Source organism: Anabrus simplex, chromosome 12, assembly GCF_040414725.1.
Source record: "Anabrus simplex isolate iqAnaSimp1 chromosome 12, ASM4041472v1, whole genome shotgun sequence".
Taxonomy (NCBI): domain Eukaryota; kingdom Metazoa; phylum Arthropoda; class Insecta; order Orthoptera; family Tettigoniidae; genus Anabrus; species Anabrus simplex.
The window spans coordinates 68,311,464-68,328,319 of record NC_090276.1 but is presented as its reverse complement, the minus strand read 5'-3'; the positions used below and the strand labels follow the sequence as shown (position 1 = coordinate 68,328,319).

The window sequence follows — 16,856 nt, the reverse complement described above, 5'->3', positions numbered from 1 at the left end:
GTGTCGGATCCCTTCCATTTTTTCTCTCTGATTAGTGTTGTATAGAGGATGATTACCTAGTTGTACTTCATCTTTAAACAATAATCACCACCACCACCACCTAATCACATCGGAGAATAATGGTGTTTCTCGCATTGTGGTACTAATCATAGATAGTGTGTGTCACACATAACGGCACTACTCATAGGCAATACCGACCCATGATTCCTCGCCTAAGGGTACTACTCACAGACAACACAGACCCTTGGTTCCTCACTTAAGGGTACTACTCACAGAACGCACAGACCCATGGTTCCTCACGTAAGGGTACTATTCACAGAACGCACAGACCCATGGTTCCTCACGTAAGGGTACTACTCACAGAACGCACAGACCCATGGTTCTTCACGTAAGGGTACTACTCACAGACAACACAGACCCATGGTTCTTCACGTAAGGGTACTACTCACAGAACGCACAGACCCATGGTTCCTCACGTAAGGGTACTACTCACAGAACGCACAGACCCATGGTTCCTCACGTAAGGGTACTACTCACAGAACGCACAGACCCATGTTTCCTCACGTAAGGGTACTACTCACAGACAACACAGACCCATGGTTCTTCACGTAAGGGTACTACTCACAGAACGCACAGACCCATGTTTCCTCACGTAAGGGTACTACTCACAGAACGCACAGACCCATGGTTCTTCACGTAAGGGTACTACTCACAGAACGCACAGACCCATGGTTCCTCACGTAAGGGTACTACTCACAGACAACACAGACCCATGGTTCTTCACGTAAGGGTACTACTCACAGAACGCACAGACCCATGTTTCCTCACGTAAGGGTACTACTCACAGAACGCACAGACCCATGGTTCCTCACGTAAGGGTACTACTCACAGATAGTAGTTTCGAACCCCACTGTCGGCAGCCCAGAAATGGTTTTCCGTGGTTTCCCATTTTCACACCAGGCAAATGCTGGGGCTGTACCTTAATTAAGGCCACGGCCGCTTCCTTCCCACTCCTAGCCCTTTCCTGTCCCATCGTCGCCGTAAGACCTATCTGTGTTCGTGCGACGTTAAAAACAACTAGCATTCTGGTATTACTACTCACAGAACGCACAGACCCATGTTTCCTCACGTAAGGGTACTACTCACAGACAACACAGACCCATGGTTCTTCACGTAAGGGTACTACTCACAGAACGCACAGACCCATGTTTCCTCACGTAAGGGTACTACTCACAGATAGTAGGTTCGAACCCCACTGTCGGCAGCCCTGAAAATGGTTTTCCGTGGTTTCCCATTTTCACACCACGCAAATGCTGGGGCTGTACCTTAATTAAGGCCACGGCCGCTTCCTTCCCACTCCTAGCCCTTTCCTGTCCCATCGTCGCCGTAAGACCTATCTGTGTTGGTGCGACGTAAAAAACAACTAGCATTCTGGTATTACTACTCACAGAACGCACAGACCCATGGTTCCTCACGTAAGGGTACTACTCACAGACAACACAGACCCATGGTTCCTCACGTAAGGGTACTACTCACAGACAACACAGACCCATGGTTCCTCACGTAAGGGTACTACTCACAGAACGCACAGACCCATGGTTCCTCACGTAAGGGTACTACTCACAGAACGCACAGACTCATGGTTCCTCACGTAAGGGTACTACTCACAGACAACACAGACCCATGGTCCCTCACGTAAGGGTACTACTCACAGAACGCACAGACCCATGGTTCCTCACGTAAGGGTACTACTCACAGAACGCACAGACCCATGGTTCCTCACGTAAGGGTACTACTCACAGACAACACAGGCCCATGGTTCCTCACGTAATGGTACTACTCACAGAACGCACAGACCCATGGTTCCTCACGTAAGGGTACTACTCACAGAACGCACAGACCCATGGTTTCTCACGTAAGGGTACTACTCACAGAACGCACAGACCCATGGTTCCTCACGTAAGGGCACTACTCACAGAACGCACAGACCCATGGTTCCTCACGTAAGGGTACTACTCACAGACAACACAGACCCATGGTGCCTCACGTAAGGGTACAACTCACAGAACGCACAGACCCAAGTTTCCTCACGTAAGGGTACTACTCACAGATAGTAGGTTCGAACCCCACTGTCGGCAGCCCTGAAAATGGTTTCCGTGGTTTCCCATTTTCACACCAGGCAAATGCTGGGGCTGTACCTTAATTAAGGCCACGGCCGCTTCCTTCCCACTCGTAGCCCTTTCCTGTCCCATCGTCGCCGTAAGACCTGTCTGTGTTGGTGCGACGTAAAAAAAACTAGCATTCTGGTATTACTACTCACAGAACGCACAGACTCATGGTTCCTCACGTAAGGGTACTACTCACAGACAACACAGACCCATGGTTCCTCACGTAAGGGCACTACTCACAGAACGCACAGACCCATGGTTCCTCACGTAAGGGTACTACTCACAGACAACACAGACCCATGGTTCCTCACGTAAGGGTACTACTCACAGAACGCACAGACCCATGGTTCCTCACGTAAGGGTACTACTCACAGACAACACAGACCCATGGTTCCTCACGTAAGGGTACTACTCACAGAACGCACAGACCCATGGTTCCTCACGTAAGGGTACTACTTACAGAACGCACAGACCCATGGTTCCTCACGTAAGGGTACTACTCACAGAACGCACAGACCCATGTTTCCTCACGTAAGGGTACTACTCTCAAGCAACGTAGACCCGTGGTGCTCCTTATATAGTGGCACTAATCACAGGCCACGTATTCTCATGGTGTTGCTCGGATAGTGGTACTAATCGTAGGCAATGAAGACCCACCGAGTAGCACATATCATGGCATCGCCCACAGGCAACACAGACCTATGGACCATGGTGTTCTTCATATAATGGTACTACTCCCATAGTAATCCTCCCCTGTCGTTAGGCCTACAAATCAGAGACCCAGGTGGAGGCCTTTGCGGTTCCAGTTCCTCAGGTAGTAGTGATTATTGCTCTGAAAGGGAGCACAACCAGGCATATGTAGTAGTGCTAATTGCAAGCAAAGTCAACCCAAGGTGTTCATCGCGTAATGGTACTAATCATATATTGTCTCATAGTTCTTCTGATTGTGAAAATTTTTAATGTCCGTCAGAGGCGTAAAGACAGATTCAAAGCTAGTAGGGAAATCTAGAGGCTTCATCTCAATGTTTTCCGACAATTTAACATATTTGGTTGTCATACTAAGGGCACATGTCTGTGAAGACCAAAGTAGTGTAAAAAACTGCCTTTTGTCGTCATAATTTGGACAGAAATACTTCTTCCAGGTGGACAAAAATTAACATGTGCAATGAACGAACACTGTAGATTGGTATTTTGGTTATTGTTTACTGGTCATACTTCATGGTTAATTGTTTTATGGTGGTTTATTCCTCGCGATATTTTTTAAGGCTACAAATTCACTCCAAGCTGTTGGAAGGGTAAAACTTCGGAAACTGCGATGTTTTCATTGCCTAGCAACGATACAAATACGAGTATTATTATTAATGCAAGAATTACTGTTGTATTGTATTCACTGCTGCTGAAAAAAGGGAAGTGAATGAGTGAATTTCGATACAAAAATTTTGGTTTAATGCATTATAAGTAAACATGTTTACATACTTAGTCTATGGGGAACTCTGTGTAGACATGTACACTAAATCAAAACAAGATTTAATTGAAAATAATCATGCTCAGCTCTTTTCTGAACTGATCGCCGAAAACAGAAGGTACGGTAAATTTGCGTACTCCTCCAGATGACCCTACATACTCCTAGCACTTCGAATACCACACGTATAGACAAACAAACAAACAAACAAACAAACAAACAAACAAACAAACAAACAAACAAACAAACGAGTCAAGAGTAAGATCAAGCTTACCAACTTACCAAGGATAGACCAACCTATAATAAGAATAGTCTCTCCATCAAAACTAAAAGCAGACACTGCAAGACAGTAATTAAAGCAGGATGTCTCTCGCTTCGGCGGTACATATACTAAAATTGGAACGATACAGAGAAGATTAGCATGGCCCCTGCGCAAGGATGCCACGCAAAAAATCGTGAAGCGTTCCACATTTTTAAATTAAAAGAAGATTTGGTCAAGCGTGGAAAAAAAAATTCTGGTCCCTGAAATTCATTTTAGGGGACAAATCCCTAAAGCTAAGTAAGAAGGCCGCAGTCATGGAGAAGTGTGTACTACCAGTAATGCTTTATGGATGCCCAACGTGATCATTAACTTCGAAGCAAAGAAAAACTCTGCAAATAGGCCAGCGCAGGATGGTGAGGAAAATCCTCAACATCACGCTGAAAGACAGAATGAGGAGCGAGGAGATACACAGAAGGACCGGTATAAGAGATGCACTCAACATAGCGGACAAATTGAAGTGGAAATCGGGAGGCCACTTAGCAGGAATGGAGCACAGGAGGTGGACACACAGACTAACATTGTGGGATCATAGAATCGGCAAGAGAAACTTAGGAAGGCAGAGGATCCGATGGGCTGATTCGTTCAAGAAAATGGCTGGTGCACAGTGGACAAGAAGAGCAAGAGGCAGAGAAGAACTCCTCTAAGTGTAGAAATGTAAATTAAAATTTTGTATGCGCTTAGAGAGATGAACAGGAATACATAACAAACAAGATGTATAGCTTAAAAATGTATGTGTAACTAACAGGCAAGAAAAGTGCACCACATGATGCTCACGAGACCACTGCCCGTAAGGGATTTCGATGGCTAGATTTAGATTTAGTCTCTATGCTACAGAGTGTATGTTCTCCAAGAAAAGTAAGAGCTAGAGAAAAATTCTAAGAAAAATCTGTGGCCCATTCAAGACTGAAAATGGGGAGTTCAGACACGGGAAAAATTAAGACCTCTACAAAAATAAAGAAATTGAAAGAATGTCTGATATGATCAGGAAGAGGAGAGTTAAGATTTTTGGACACATGACGAGGATGGATAATGCCAGACGCACAAAACAGTTTTTAAAATCATCTTTACCGGAGTAAGAATGGCACTCAGTGGGTACAAAGTATACAGAGAGATATGGCACCGGTGGGTATAGCCGCGCAGACACTCGCTTGGTGCTGAAAATCCACACCGGGCGAGTTGGCTGTGCTGTTAGGAGCGCGCAGCTGTGAGCTTGCATCCAGGAGATAGTGGGTTCGAGCCCCACTGTTAGCAGTCCTGAAGATGGTTTTCCGTGGTTTCCCATTTTCACACCAGGCAAATGCTGGGGCTGTACCTTAATTGAGACCACGGCCACTTCCTTCGCACGCCTAGGCCTTTCCTGTCCCATCATCGCCATAAGACCTATCTGTGTCGGTGTGACGTAAAGCCACAGTTGTAGCCCTTCAGACAAGCAACTCTATGTCGAAAACATCCTAGGGATATGAGCTACGAATTTTAGGTGAATAAAATAATGAAAATATATTCATTATTTATTCCTAAAAATTACAATCCTTTCCTTAATCCCCGTTATCCGGTCAATTAGATCACGGCCGACTTGATGGGTCGCTCTAGCTAGCCTAGCGCAGCGAGGGATCCAGTCGGCCGTGATTAGATTAGCAGTTTGCCTTTTTCTACCACTGCGAGCGCTAATGTGAGTCACTGCATTGTTTCACTTAAGAGCACCACTACGAGCGCTAATGTGAGTCAATGTAGAGTTTCACTTAAACCCTTATAACTACATTCGGTGTGGATATTAAAAAAACATGCCTAAGGGCATTGAACCAAGGAGCAAAACAGAATGAATTATGTAGACAATTTAATTTGGCTAGGATGTGAATTAGAAAGGAAAAACGAGTAAATGAAACAAGCGATTTAGGCTGTATTTCCGGAACTGCGTTTAGGCCGAAAGTAATTTTCGAAATGTGGTTTTCTAGTTTGATGCAGCTATCCAAGACTCAAAATTTAAAACCTTCCTAGGCTCTTTAGCCCTTCAACTTTCAGCCCAGTTGCGGAAATTTCTTAATTTTACGTTTTTCATAGTATGGAGACCCCTACTTTGTGTGCTAAGAAATGTTTTTAACATTAAGAAACCCCAGATTTTTCTTCCAATAAATTAAAGGACCTTCATGGCTTGTAAGGAATACCTTTGTTTAGTGATGCCAGAATTTCATCCCGCATAAATTATTTTTAATACTTTTAGTACAGCTTCACAGCGGTAGGTGGATTTGATATGTTAAGTACTTCTTTGGTTACACGAGGTGACGCATTTAACACCTTCTATTACCACCGGACTGAATCAGTATCACACCCGCCAACTAAGGTTCTCCGTCTGAGCTACTAACTGGCATTAGAGATCAGAGAGTATTGTCGAAAGTATTGACCCTTTTCAGTTTCTCCGTTAAAGCAGGTTCGCATTGCTCAAGCATACTTGGGTACATCTTTTTTGTCATTCCCATTTGTTGGCAAAACGTGGCACGATTTTTACGTACAACGCTCCGTCTGATATGGTGGATGTAAGTCGCTAAGACGCGAGGGGTCGATACAATCACTCGAGTTCTCCTCTGGGATTCGGCCTGATGGTCTGATCTTTGTTTTTCTCTGAGCACAAACAAAGCGCCCAGAGCCTCTGCGTCCATGACAGATCCTCTCTACAACGTCGAGATTACACTACGGAGATGGCTGAGAAGGGAGAAATCCACTCTATCTTATTAGAGAGCCTCTCGTGTAATCCCTCCTTTCTGTTTACCTACCTACCTAGTTCCTTCTGTAAACCTGTGTCTGGAACGGGGAGATCTATGGAAGTCAAACATGGTCGAATATAACTAGTGAATATTATATCTGGTACATAGAGAATAGTAAATAGGGTATAAAACGAAGTTTTATGTACAAATCCTTCATGAGAATCGTAATAAGTAGAACATTAGTAAGACTGAAATTAGGGAAAACGAAAAAATAATTTTGTCAAGATATAAAGCAAAATAGCAGGCGCTGGGCTGAGTGGCTCAGGCGGTTGAGGTGCTGGTCTTCTGAGCTCAACTTGGCAGTTTCGACCGTGGCTCAGTCCGGTGGTATTTGAAGTAGTTAGCGTCGTGACGGTAGATTTACTGGCACGTAAAATATCACCTACGGGACAAAATTCCGGCACCTCGCCGTCTTGTAAAACCGCCAGTTAGTGGGACGTAGAAGCCAATAACATTATTTATTAAATCGCAGTTGAACTAGAAAAGAACTTAAAGAAACCAAGCTACCTTTTTAAGATGATCAGGCGAACGAATAGTATCTATCGAGCTTCATGATTTTTCTGTCTTAAATGGAAGATAATAGCTGCCTTTACAAGAGCAAGGATGGCAATCAGTAGATCAAAGGAGTAAGAAAAAGAAATGACAGAGATTGGAATAACAGACGATATAACACAAGTCTGAACAACTTTCAGAAGACGGGTACAAAATGTCAAAGGTCTCCAGAAGATGGAGATGTGGAAAGGTAGTAACATCTGGACACAAGAGAGGAGAAAGGATGAAGAACTGTTGGATGTCAAGGTGAATGCACACTGTTACTTTCCCCGGTCCTTAGACGGCCAAAATCGAAGAAAAAAAGAAACAAGAACTGTCTTAGGATAATTCAAGAGTCAAATTCGGTGACGCTTAATACATATTATTACAACAGACATATATACAGAAGGTCGTTCAGGATCTCTGGGGACGATATTTGAAGGGTAATTAGCTTACGAAAAGCCATGTCTCCACCAACAATCATGCTCAATGATGCCAGTATTTATAGCTCTAGTCCGACGACTTAATTTCCATTGCAGCAGAATTTTTCACAGAGCTAGCATGTCTGATTTATCCCACTCCTCCTGACAGGTTTTCCAGAGGCCATTGGTAGCGTGTGGACGTTTATTTCTTTATTTCCTAAGGCCCATTTTAGGAGCCCAAATGCACAGGAGTCCATGGGTGACCCATCGAGTGTCTTTATCGGAATGTCAGTAAAAGGAATTGCACGGATTCCAGTTTCCATCTCCATTCCCTCTAAGAACAGATGAGTCGAACGAGAGGTGTGGCTGGAAGTTTTATCTTGATGTACTTTTCGCCCTCCCATACAGTGCTGGGAGATCTGTGTTGTAAAACAGGTGTTAAAACTGATAGTATGTGGAGTTGACTTTCACATTATTAGTGACACGACGAATGGTTGACTTGCCATTGTAGCAGTATCCAGCGATGATCATAAAACCCCTTGGAAAACCTTCCTGGCATTCTTTATACAATCTTTCATTTTTTTGTCCCTAGGGTGGTAGGAAATCGAGCGGAGTTTGTTACAGTCACTAAGGTACACATACAATCGTGGGGAAAAAGTATACGTACACCTTAAACGTTAAACAGTATTGTCGTTTGTAGTTGACGCATTGTTCATAGGCCGCTAGAAATGTCATTACTTTTCTACATTTCGGTATTTCGCGAATCATGAATATGGATACGTACCGGAAATAACAATATTACTTTGGAAATGTTTGTTTTAACAAGCGTATCATTCCAGTAAGTTCGAAAAATAGATGCATAAAAAGTATTCGTACCGGGGGTAATCTTCACACCAAAGTATTTGATGACATCCCTTGCAACGCAGGTAAACAGTAAAGATCACGTCTTTTACCAAGTTAGTTGTGCTTCAGCCGTTCTAAACAAGTGATACAGTCAATCAATAAGATGGGCCGCAAAATGAAAGAACAACAGAAGAGAGAATAATTCTAATCCGGGCTCATAATTCCTGTAGATCGTTCTCGGAAATATTGAAACTTGTGAAGAGACCAAGATCTACAGTTCAGGGAATTACTGACGGGTATGGTGAGAGAAAATCTTTCAAAAATGCACATAGATGTAGACGCCCATGCAAACTAGACGATCGAACTAAAAGGCTAATCCTCAGGAAAGTTAAAAAAAATCCTAGAATCAGTGCTGCAAAACTGAGGTCTGAACTAGGAAATGATTTTAAACTTAATATCTGTGCTTCCACAATTCAAAAGTTTTTAGATACGAGTGAGTATCATTGTAGAAATGCCAGGCGAAAACTTTTAATTACCCTAGCAACTTGGTAGAAAAAACTACAATATGCTACAGACTATAAAGATGCTTCTCTAGAATTCTGGGATCGAGTTGTATTTACGGATGAAAGAAAAATTAACTATTTTTCAATAACGTGGCAAAAAGATGTTGAGGAAAAAGAACACAGAATTCGAAGAAAAAAATCCGCTTCCTCCAGTGAAGCATGGAGGAGGTTGTTTGATGGTTTGAGGGTGCATGAGCTCAGCTGCAGTAGGCTCCTTAGAATTCATAGACTGAAAGATGGACCGTAAATACTATACCGAAATTTAGAAAAAAACATCTAGCGCCGAAAAATGGGACTTCTGGACACTTAGGTATTCATGTACGATAATTATCCAAAGCATACACGACTGTGCAATTTATACAACACACCCAAATACAGGATGAAGCGAAATTCGCGCACTCGGGCGTCGCAGCGCGACTCCTTACATGCCAGCAATAAAAAAAATGTATCTCTCAAAAGTTCGTCCTGCGAGTATATCCGAGAGAAAAAGGACGTTGAAGAGTGGCAATCTGGCAACACTGTAACCACATGTAGAGTAACTACCTCTGTAAGCACATTTTAGTCGTGCGGTACAATTGGTGAAGTGGATAGAGTTTTGGGTTGGCATGCAGGAGGTCGAGGGGTCGATCCTGGTTTGAGGCGTATGTTTTTTATTTCGTAAATGTAGTCCAGGCGGTATGGCATCTGGCATCTTAATCGTCAACAGCGATTACAGCGGATCCTTTAAAAACCATTTGCACTTACATACTACGATCCTAGAAAGGCACGCACATTCGTTTTCATTGGTCAGCTTTGAAAGACGCCCTTTCCACGTTGTGGGCGTGAATTTATTCGCACCACTTCATCTACTAGGTGCGTTACAACGTATTCAGCGTTACTAAATTTTGTAAATGTAGGATACATGTGACATAAGAAACGGTGTCTTACTGTATTACAGTATGTAATGTCCGATGGAAATTAGCAAATGAAAAAGTGCGCCTCAACCCAGAATCGAACCCTCGAACTCCTGCACGCCAACCCAAAACTCTATCCACTGCACCAACTGTACATCACGACTAGTATGTGCTGACAGAGATAGTTACCCTATATGTGGTTACAGTGTTGCCAGATTGCCACTCTTCAACGTTCTTTTTCTGCCGGATATACTCGCAGGCCGAACTTTTGTGAGAGACATTTTTTTATTGCTGGCATGTGAGGAGTCGCGCTGCGACGCCCGAGTGCACGAATTTCGCTTCACCCTGTATATGGTAACCCCCCAATCCCCGGATGTTAATCCGATTGAGGATGTGTGGGCTTATTTTAAAGAGAGATTGAGCATAGGAAATATATCATCAAAGCCAGCTTTCAAAATGGCTATTTTGGAAGAATGGAGTAAGATTGAGCCCACCTTCACCTCCAAGCTAGTTCATTCAATGCCTAGGTGGCTTGAGGCCATTGTAAAACCAAAAGGATTGCCAACAAAATACTAAATATGCATTACCATCAGTGGCGAATGAAAGTAAAACTGGGCTGCACGAATACTTTTTATGAGCATGAAATCGTGGTATTTTCATTTATTTATGTACTAACGACAGAAACGTCTGTCAATTTTATGTTTTATGATGTATATATCTTTACATAGTGTACAGAAAGCTACCCTATTTATGTTATACATGACAATAAGTGCACTATATAAAGTATTGTTGTTTCAGTATTAAGTGTACGAATACTTTTTACTATGACTGTATGTTTCGTCTAATGTTACCACATTTTTCCATCTGTCCCCTGCCAGATAGTCATCATACAGCTTTCTTGCATTAGAGGGACGCTCCGAAATGTGACGAGACAACAGCTTGTGAACTCGGCGCTTATGCCGCTTTTCTAATTGCGGGTCCTTGTTGATTATGGTGTCAACTGTTGAAGCAGACATCCCGAACTTATGTGCGATAGTGCTTTGGTGGGCAAGCCTCGACTTTCCTCACCCCTTCTGGTGTACGACTGGTGGCTGGGTTTTTACACTTCTAGAATTAAGGCCAGTCGGCATTTTCCTCTTTTATTCAATACAGCACTGATCCCGTTATTTGATATCAAGAAATCACGCTTCTTGCACAATCCTTAGATTGCAGAATAGCTATATTTAGCATCGGAATGGGCTCTAATGTAGCCCTCCCAGTAAGGGTCAAACGAAACTCTACACACACGATGTTAGTACTGACATGAATTACCACTCCTCGTCTTGACGTGCTCAAGTTGATAACAACGCTGCCAGCGGCCTTGAGACTCGTCACCAGAGATGTATACAGGGGTCTATTTACATACGACGACTATATCGCTGCAGAAATTACTTTCTTCTCTGTGGCATCACCGACGGCAGCCCTGAAGATGGTTTTCCGTGGTTTCTCATTTTCACACCAGGCAAATTCTGGGGATGTACCTTGCCGCTTCCTTCCCACTCCTAGCCCTTTCCTATCCCAACGTCGCCATAAGACCTCCCTGTGTCGGTGCGATGTAAAGCAAATTCTGAAAGAAACATCTTCTGTGGCATTGCGATTGATCTGGTCGTTCTTTGTTAACTGTCTGTTTGGGGTCCAGAGCTGGCATCAAGGAATGTCGAGTGCTGTGTCTCTGAATTCGGTATGTCTTTGACCGTCATGTCTAGCATGTACAGTTCAAAGCGAGAAAGGAGGCGAAAAGTGTCGAGGAAACAATAACCTTCTTTATAGCGAGGACAATAAGCATATTTTACGAAACGTAAGACTAAACTGTGTATAGCCCGCGCACCTTTTAGCGATATTTCTTTTTAGGGTGTTGAGGTGTAAGGAGGGAGCTCTCCTGGTTCCGGTAATACTGCCAACTGAATGGAAATTAAATCTGAAATTAATCGATTATATGATCGGTCGATATGAATTTTCTAAACCTTTATTATCTGAAGCCAACAACTATGTCATACACACATTATATACCATTTCTCGATGCGATTCATAGTTTGTGTATCAAAGGTTGCCAATACGAATCTCGAAAATACCCGAGGTCGACCGATTCAGCTCTAGGGTGTCCCTGTATCGCTAAAAGGTGCGCGTACCGCATTCTTAACTGGAGATAATACCTTAACACTCGTATGTGATGTGGTTTGTCATGATCAAATATATAAACATGATTTTTTGCGATTACTACGCTAAGCTGTCATGGGAACGTACTGCAAGGCACAATTATACTTGCAGGATTGTAGGTCGATAATGTCTCTGAGGTTGAGCCAGATGAATACCTGGGGAGGGCCCACGGAAAATAAACGGTGATCGGTACGCGTGAATACCTTTGATTGTAGGGCGGCTGTGCCATCTGTTATGACAAAACAAATAAAACATACTGCATCACTGGGATAAGGTAGAGGGCCCATATTTCGTCCCCTTACCAGATTTTGACTTGTAGAAATTCAGGAATATTATGGACAAGTCTTGAAATTCGTAGATATATTTCTGAATATATTCTCCACTTACGCGCAAATTACAGTGCAACTGTTATAATGTAAGGTAGTCAATATTTGACATAAACTCTACAAAAACCGGGCGAGTTGGCCTTGTGGTTAGGGGCGCGCAGCTGTGAGTCCGCATCCGGGAGATAGTAGGTTCGAACCCCACAGTCGGCAGACCTGAAGATGGTTTTTCGTGGTTTCTCATTTTCACACCAGGCACATGCGGGGGCTGTTCCTTAATTAGGACCACGACCGCTTCCTTCCCGTTCCTAGGCCTTTCCTATCCCATCGTCGCCATGAGACCTATCTGTATCGGTGCGACGTAAAGCAAATAGCTGAAAAACACTACAAAAAGCAAACCACTAAAAATGTGATCGTAATTTCGTCCCCCCACCAAATTTACAATTAATTATAATATAGGCTACTTTTCCTTTCTAACCTTACCAAACACTTTCCCTATAATGAGTTACTTGAAGGCCATTTATGAAATTCTTTTTAACATAGTCTTTCAGCGTTGCTCGTGGGATGTTAAACGCTTTACTTGTACGTTTATGACCCATTATCTTGTCCCTCACTACCTTAATAGCCTCGTTAGGCCACTACTTGAGTTTTCCCATCTGAAAACAATAATTAACTTCATAAATAGGATTTACAGGAAACTGGGAGGAACAAAAAGAGACTTGAAAGACCGAAGACAGGTTTCCTCTGGACAAAGGTGAGCAAGGAACAACATAGGCAGACATCATAACCACCGCAAACGCAATAGTTGAATAACATGGTCCTCACTCGGCCTATACGAAACGAGAAGAAGAAGAAGAAGAAGAAGAAGAAGAAGAAGAAGAAGAAAAAAAAGACATCGTAAATAACAAATAAAATACAGGAGGACAAAATTACGAATGCTACAGTAACTCACGCGAACCACCTCACTGTAGCGATTACACGACTGAAATACAGTCCACAGTGCTCACTCTAGGAGTAACAGGCTCTTAATTTGAATGCTGCACTAACTGAATCCTCCTTGTACATGGAAACTAAACGTGTTGCACGGAACCAATTCTCACAACAAGACAGCGGGATGAAGCTACGCGGCTAAACATTAGGTACCAACCGTGCAAACTGGAAATCCCTCGGGGGATGAAATTAGGTGTGAGGACGGAATCCCTCCCCCCCCCACCAACCCTGCCGTATGTGTTTAACGGACTGCACACTTGAAGGTGCGCCTTAAAACTACCTCTGCCAGCTATCTGTCTGTCACATACATACAGTGGCTCAAAAAAAAGTATTGGTCTGCCCATAGCCACGGTATGAACGGGACTGTGTAGTACAAATAATGATGCATATAATGGAATTACACATATGTAGATATGTAAGACAGTAAAGTACATCAGTAGGTTGAATATGGAGCAAAGGAGATTCACACTGTTTGCAAACGGACCAGTAATACAACGGCGTGCGTCATTACACGTCAAACAAGTATCGAACTGGTAAACAACATCATAGTGACATTACAAGGTAATATTCAGCACTGTTTCCGTGTTCAGCTAGCAATGGGAAGGAAAATTAAAAAAAAACAACCGTGGAAGAAAGGAGGATTGTAGTGCGACTATTTCTTTCAAGGACAAAAGTGAAATTATTGGAAGAGCTGTTACAACTGTTAAAATATTGTGTACAGATACAAAAGAACGAAGACAATAGAAAATAGACCAAGAAGTGGCCACTCCTCAAAGTTATCAGTACAAGACAAACGACAAATTGTGCGTAAAGTGGCCCAAAATCCTCATCCAAATGCGCCGAAGATAGCAGCTGCGTTACAACAAGATGTAGGAGTGCAAGTTTCTACTGAAACCATCCGAAATGTGCTACGCGAAAGAGGATATGCGGGCAGAACAGTCCGTAAAAAGCCGTACATCAGTAAGGCTAACAGGAAGAAGAGACTTGCTTATGGTAAAGAGTACAGAAATGACAGCTATCAGGATTGGAAGGCGGTCATTTTTTACCCATAAGAGTAAATTTACCCTCTTCAGGTCAGACAGATGAGTGACTGTGTGGAGGAAGACGAATTCTGAACTTGAAGAGAAGAACCTGACAGATACTGTGAAACGTGGAGGTGGTTTCCTGATGGTGTGGGGCTGCATGAGTGCGAATGGTGTTGGTGAATTAGCCTTTATTGAAGGGACTACGGGTCACAAAGCATACATTAACATCCTCAAGACATATTTTCCATCAAGTGTACAAAAATGGGAATCTCAGCAAAGTATACTTTTACGCAAGAGAACGACCCTAAATACACAGCTCTGAACACGAAGCTATCGCTGTTATATGATACACCGCACAGAATTGCAAAGAAACTGGAGAATTTGACCCTCAATTAGTTGACATACACATTACGTCTGTTGCCTTGAAGGAGCCGTGTGGTTCTTCCCTTCATTCCCCTCTCCATTCATTGTCAAGCCAGTGGGAAGTGTGGGCAGGCGGGAAGCACGTATCTTCCTCTCCGCGTGTGTTTCGTTCATGCTAGATATCCTCGTACTTCGTTTTCTCCACCTCCCCTCACACTTCAGATATGTGCACGCGTTAACGCGTCTAATGGATGTGACCTATGAGAGAGAGAGTGTGCAAGCAGGTAGTGGGTGGTTCTGAGGGCTGTACTGATTTCTTGGCTGAAATGAATATTTCTGACCACGATATACTAAAGATTTCTAGTGTGCAATAGCATTGATAACATTTAAATCTCGGGAAGTGGGTTTAAATTTATGACCTGCCACTAGCCTACTTATTACTCGACAGAGCGTACCCCATCCACTTCCTCATACCTCCGCCCCCACTAATGTAAGGAACAAGTGACTTTTCCGATGATCGGCTAATCCGGAAAGTAAACGATTAAAACGGAACATTTTTTCATTCCCCTGAGACTTCTGTGCTTCTAATCTGAAAAGAAAGAAGAAGTAATACATTAAGCTTCTGTCCACTTTTCATCTTTAGAACGAATGGACTTTTGAAAAATTATTGATACAGACTCCCTCTAAACGTTCGGTGACCAGGCCTACATGCCCGGATTAGTTACTGCATATTCATTGTGACACCGGCCTGGCTGCCACTTTGACACATTTGAAATTCGAATTGGAGACCTGATTCTATTACCGACAGTTTGATCTTATTAGAGGGAGTCCAGCCTGATAGTGACTGCCACCATTTAAACCACTTAACTCGCCCACCCAGCTTTCGTCACTACTTGAGCTATGAAAACATATAAAACCCCCTTCTAACAGTCCAGGCGATATTCCGTCTCCATAAAGACTAAGTGCAGAAGCAGCAATGAGAGTTGTAAGTTTTTTATTGCCTCCACTCTGGAGTTAAAAGAAGTATTAAAATTCCTTCCCTGTTAGTTATTTTAGTACGTATCCGGCTACGTTTTTATAGTCTTAGCCGCAGTAGTAAAGTGGGTACGTGAATCTTTTAAAAAAGCCTGATGTTGTAGATAAGGTCGGGGATCCCAGGAGAATGGGCTACAACCCATACTGTCATTGTATCCCTATTCAGAATGAAACGATAAAGTTTCTCTGATGACGAAGTCACCTATTTAAAGTATACTTTACATATATAACAAACTTTATAAAACCCTCAAAGGTTCTATCCTTCCGGTAAACACAAAAACAAGAAGCCGTTACGTCCTAATATTATTAACTAACAGAAACCATGACTGTGCTCGCACAATGATTTGGTATACTGACGTACGGTAAATGTCACATTTTTCGAACGGTCTGTAGTTACAAGGTAGGAATGATAATACAGTAGTGTTTACAGAGGATTAGTACCATGCGAGAGCTAACAGAGAAATATCCACCTCACGACTATCTCACATGTATGTAGAGCTGCAGAACAAAATATTGGTAGGGGCAGCTAATTCACCTGGTATAATATTTTACCTTAATTCCAAACAATGGAATTCTCGTTTAAGACTATGTGTTCTGACAGTCACTGATCGGTTACTGAACAGCTTACTAACCATAGGTTTATCAGAAGAAGATTAATAAGATACCACTCAAGTACATCCTGATTAATAATGACTGCTGATGCCACAACTTGTTCACCTTATAAATTCAATCACGATGATAACGACTGTCGCCATTTACGTCGTTTCGTTCACGCGATGACTGAATATTTCTGTCAGTGATAATCACCGGTCGATTTCAGATAAGTGTAAGGACGGTCAGTGGATTGCACTGAACTCCATCTATCCCAGCGCTGCTGGGGTAAAGAACTTTGTATTAAAATTTTCTAATTATTCCTTAGAACGCTTCTTATAATGTTAAAAAAATTGCGAACATCTACGCC

The 16,856-nt window shown here is 42.8% G+C and overlaps 1 protein-coding gene and 1 non-coding gene across 2 annotated transcripts in view; one reads left to right on the top strand and one right to left on the bottom strand.

The window, feature by feature from the left end:
* The window catches only part of LOC136884148 (uncharacterized), a 239,606-nt gene that overhangs the window by 140,083 nt on the left and 82,667 nt on the right, over window positions 1-16,856 (bottom strand). The window lies entirely within an intron of this gene.
* Window positions 3,996-4,105, top strand: LOC136884601 (U6 spliceosomal RNA). Its single transcript, XR_010861388.1, has one exon. It is a non-coding gene; the product is annotated as a U6 spliceosomal RNA (small nuclear RNA).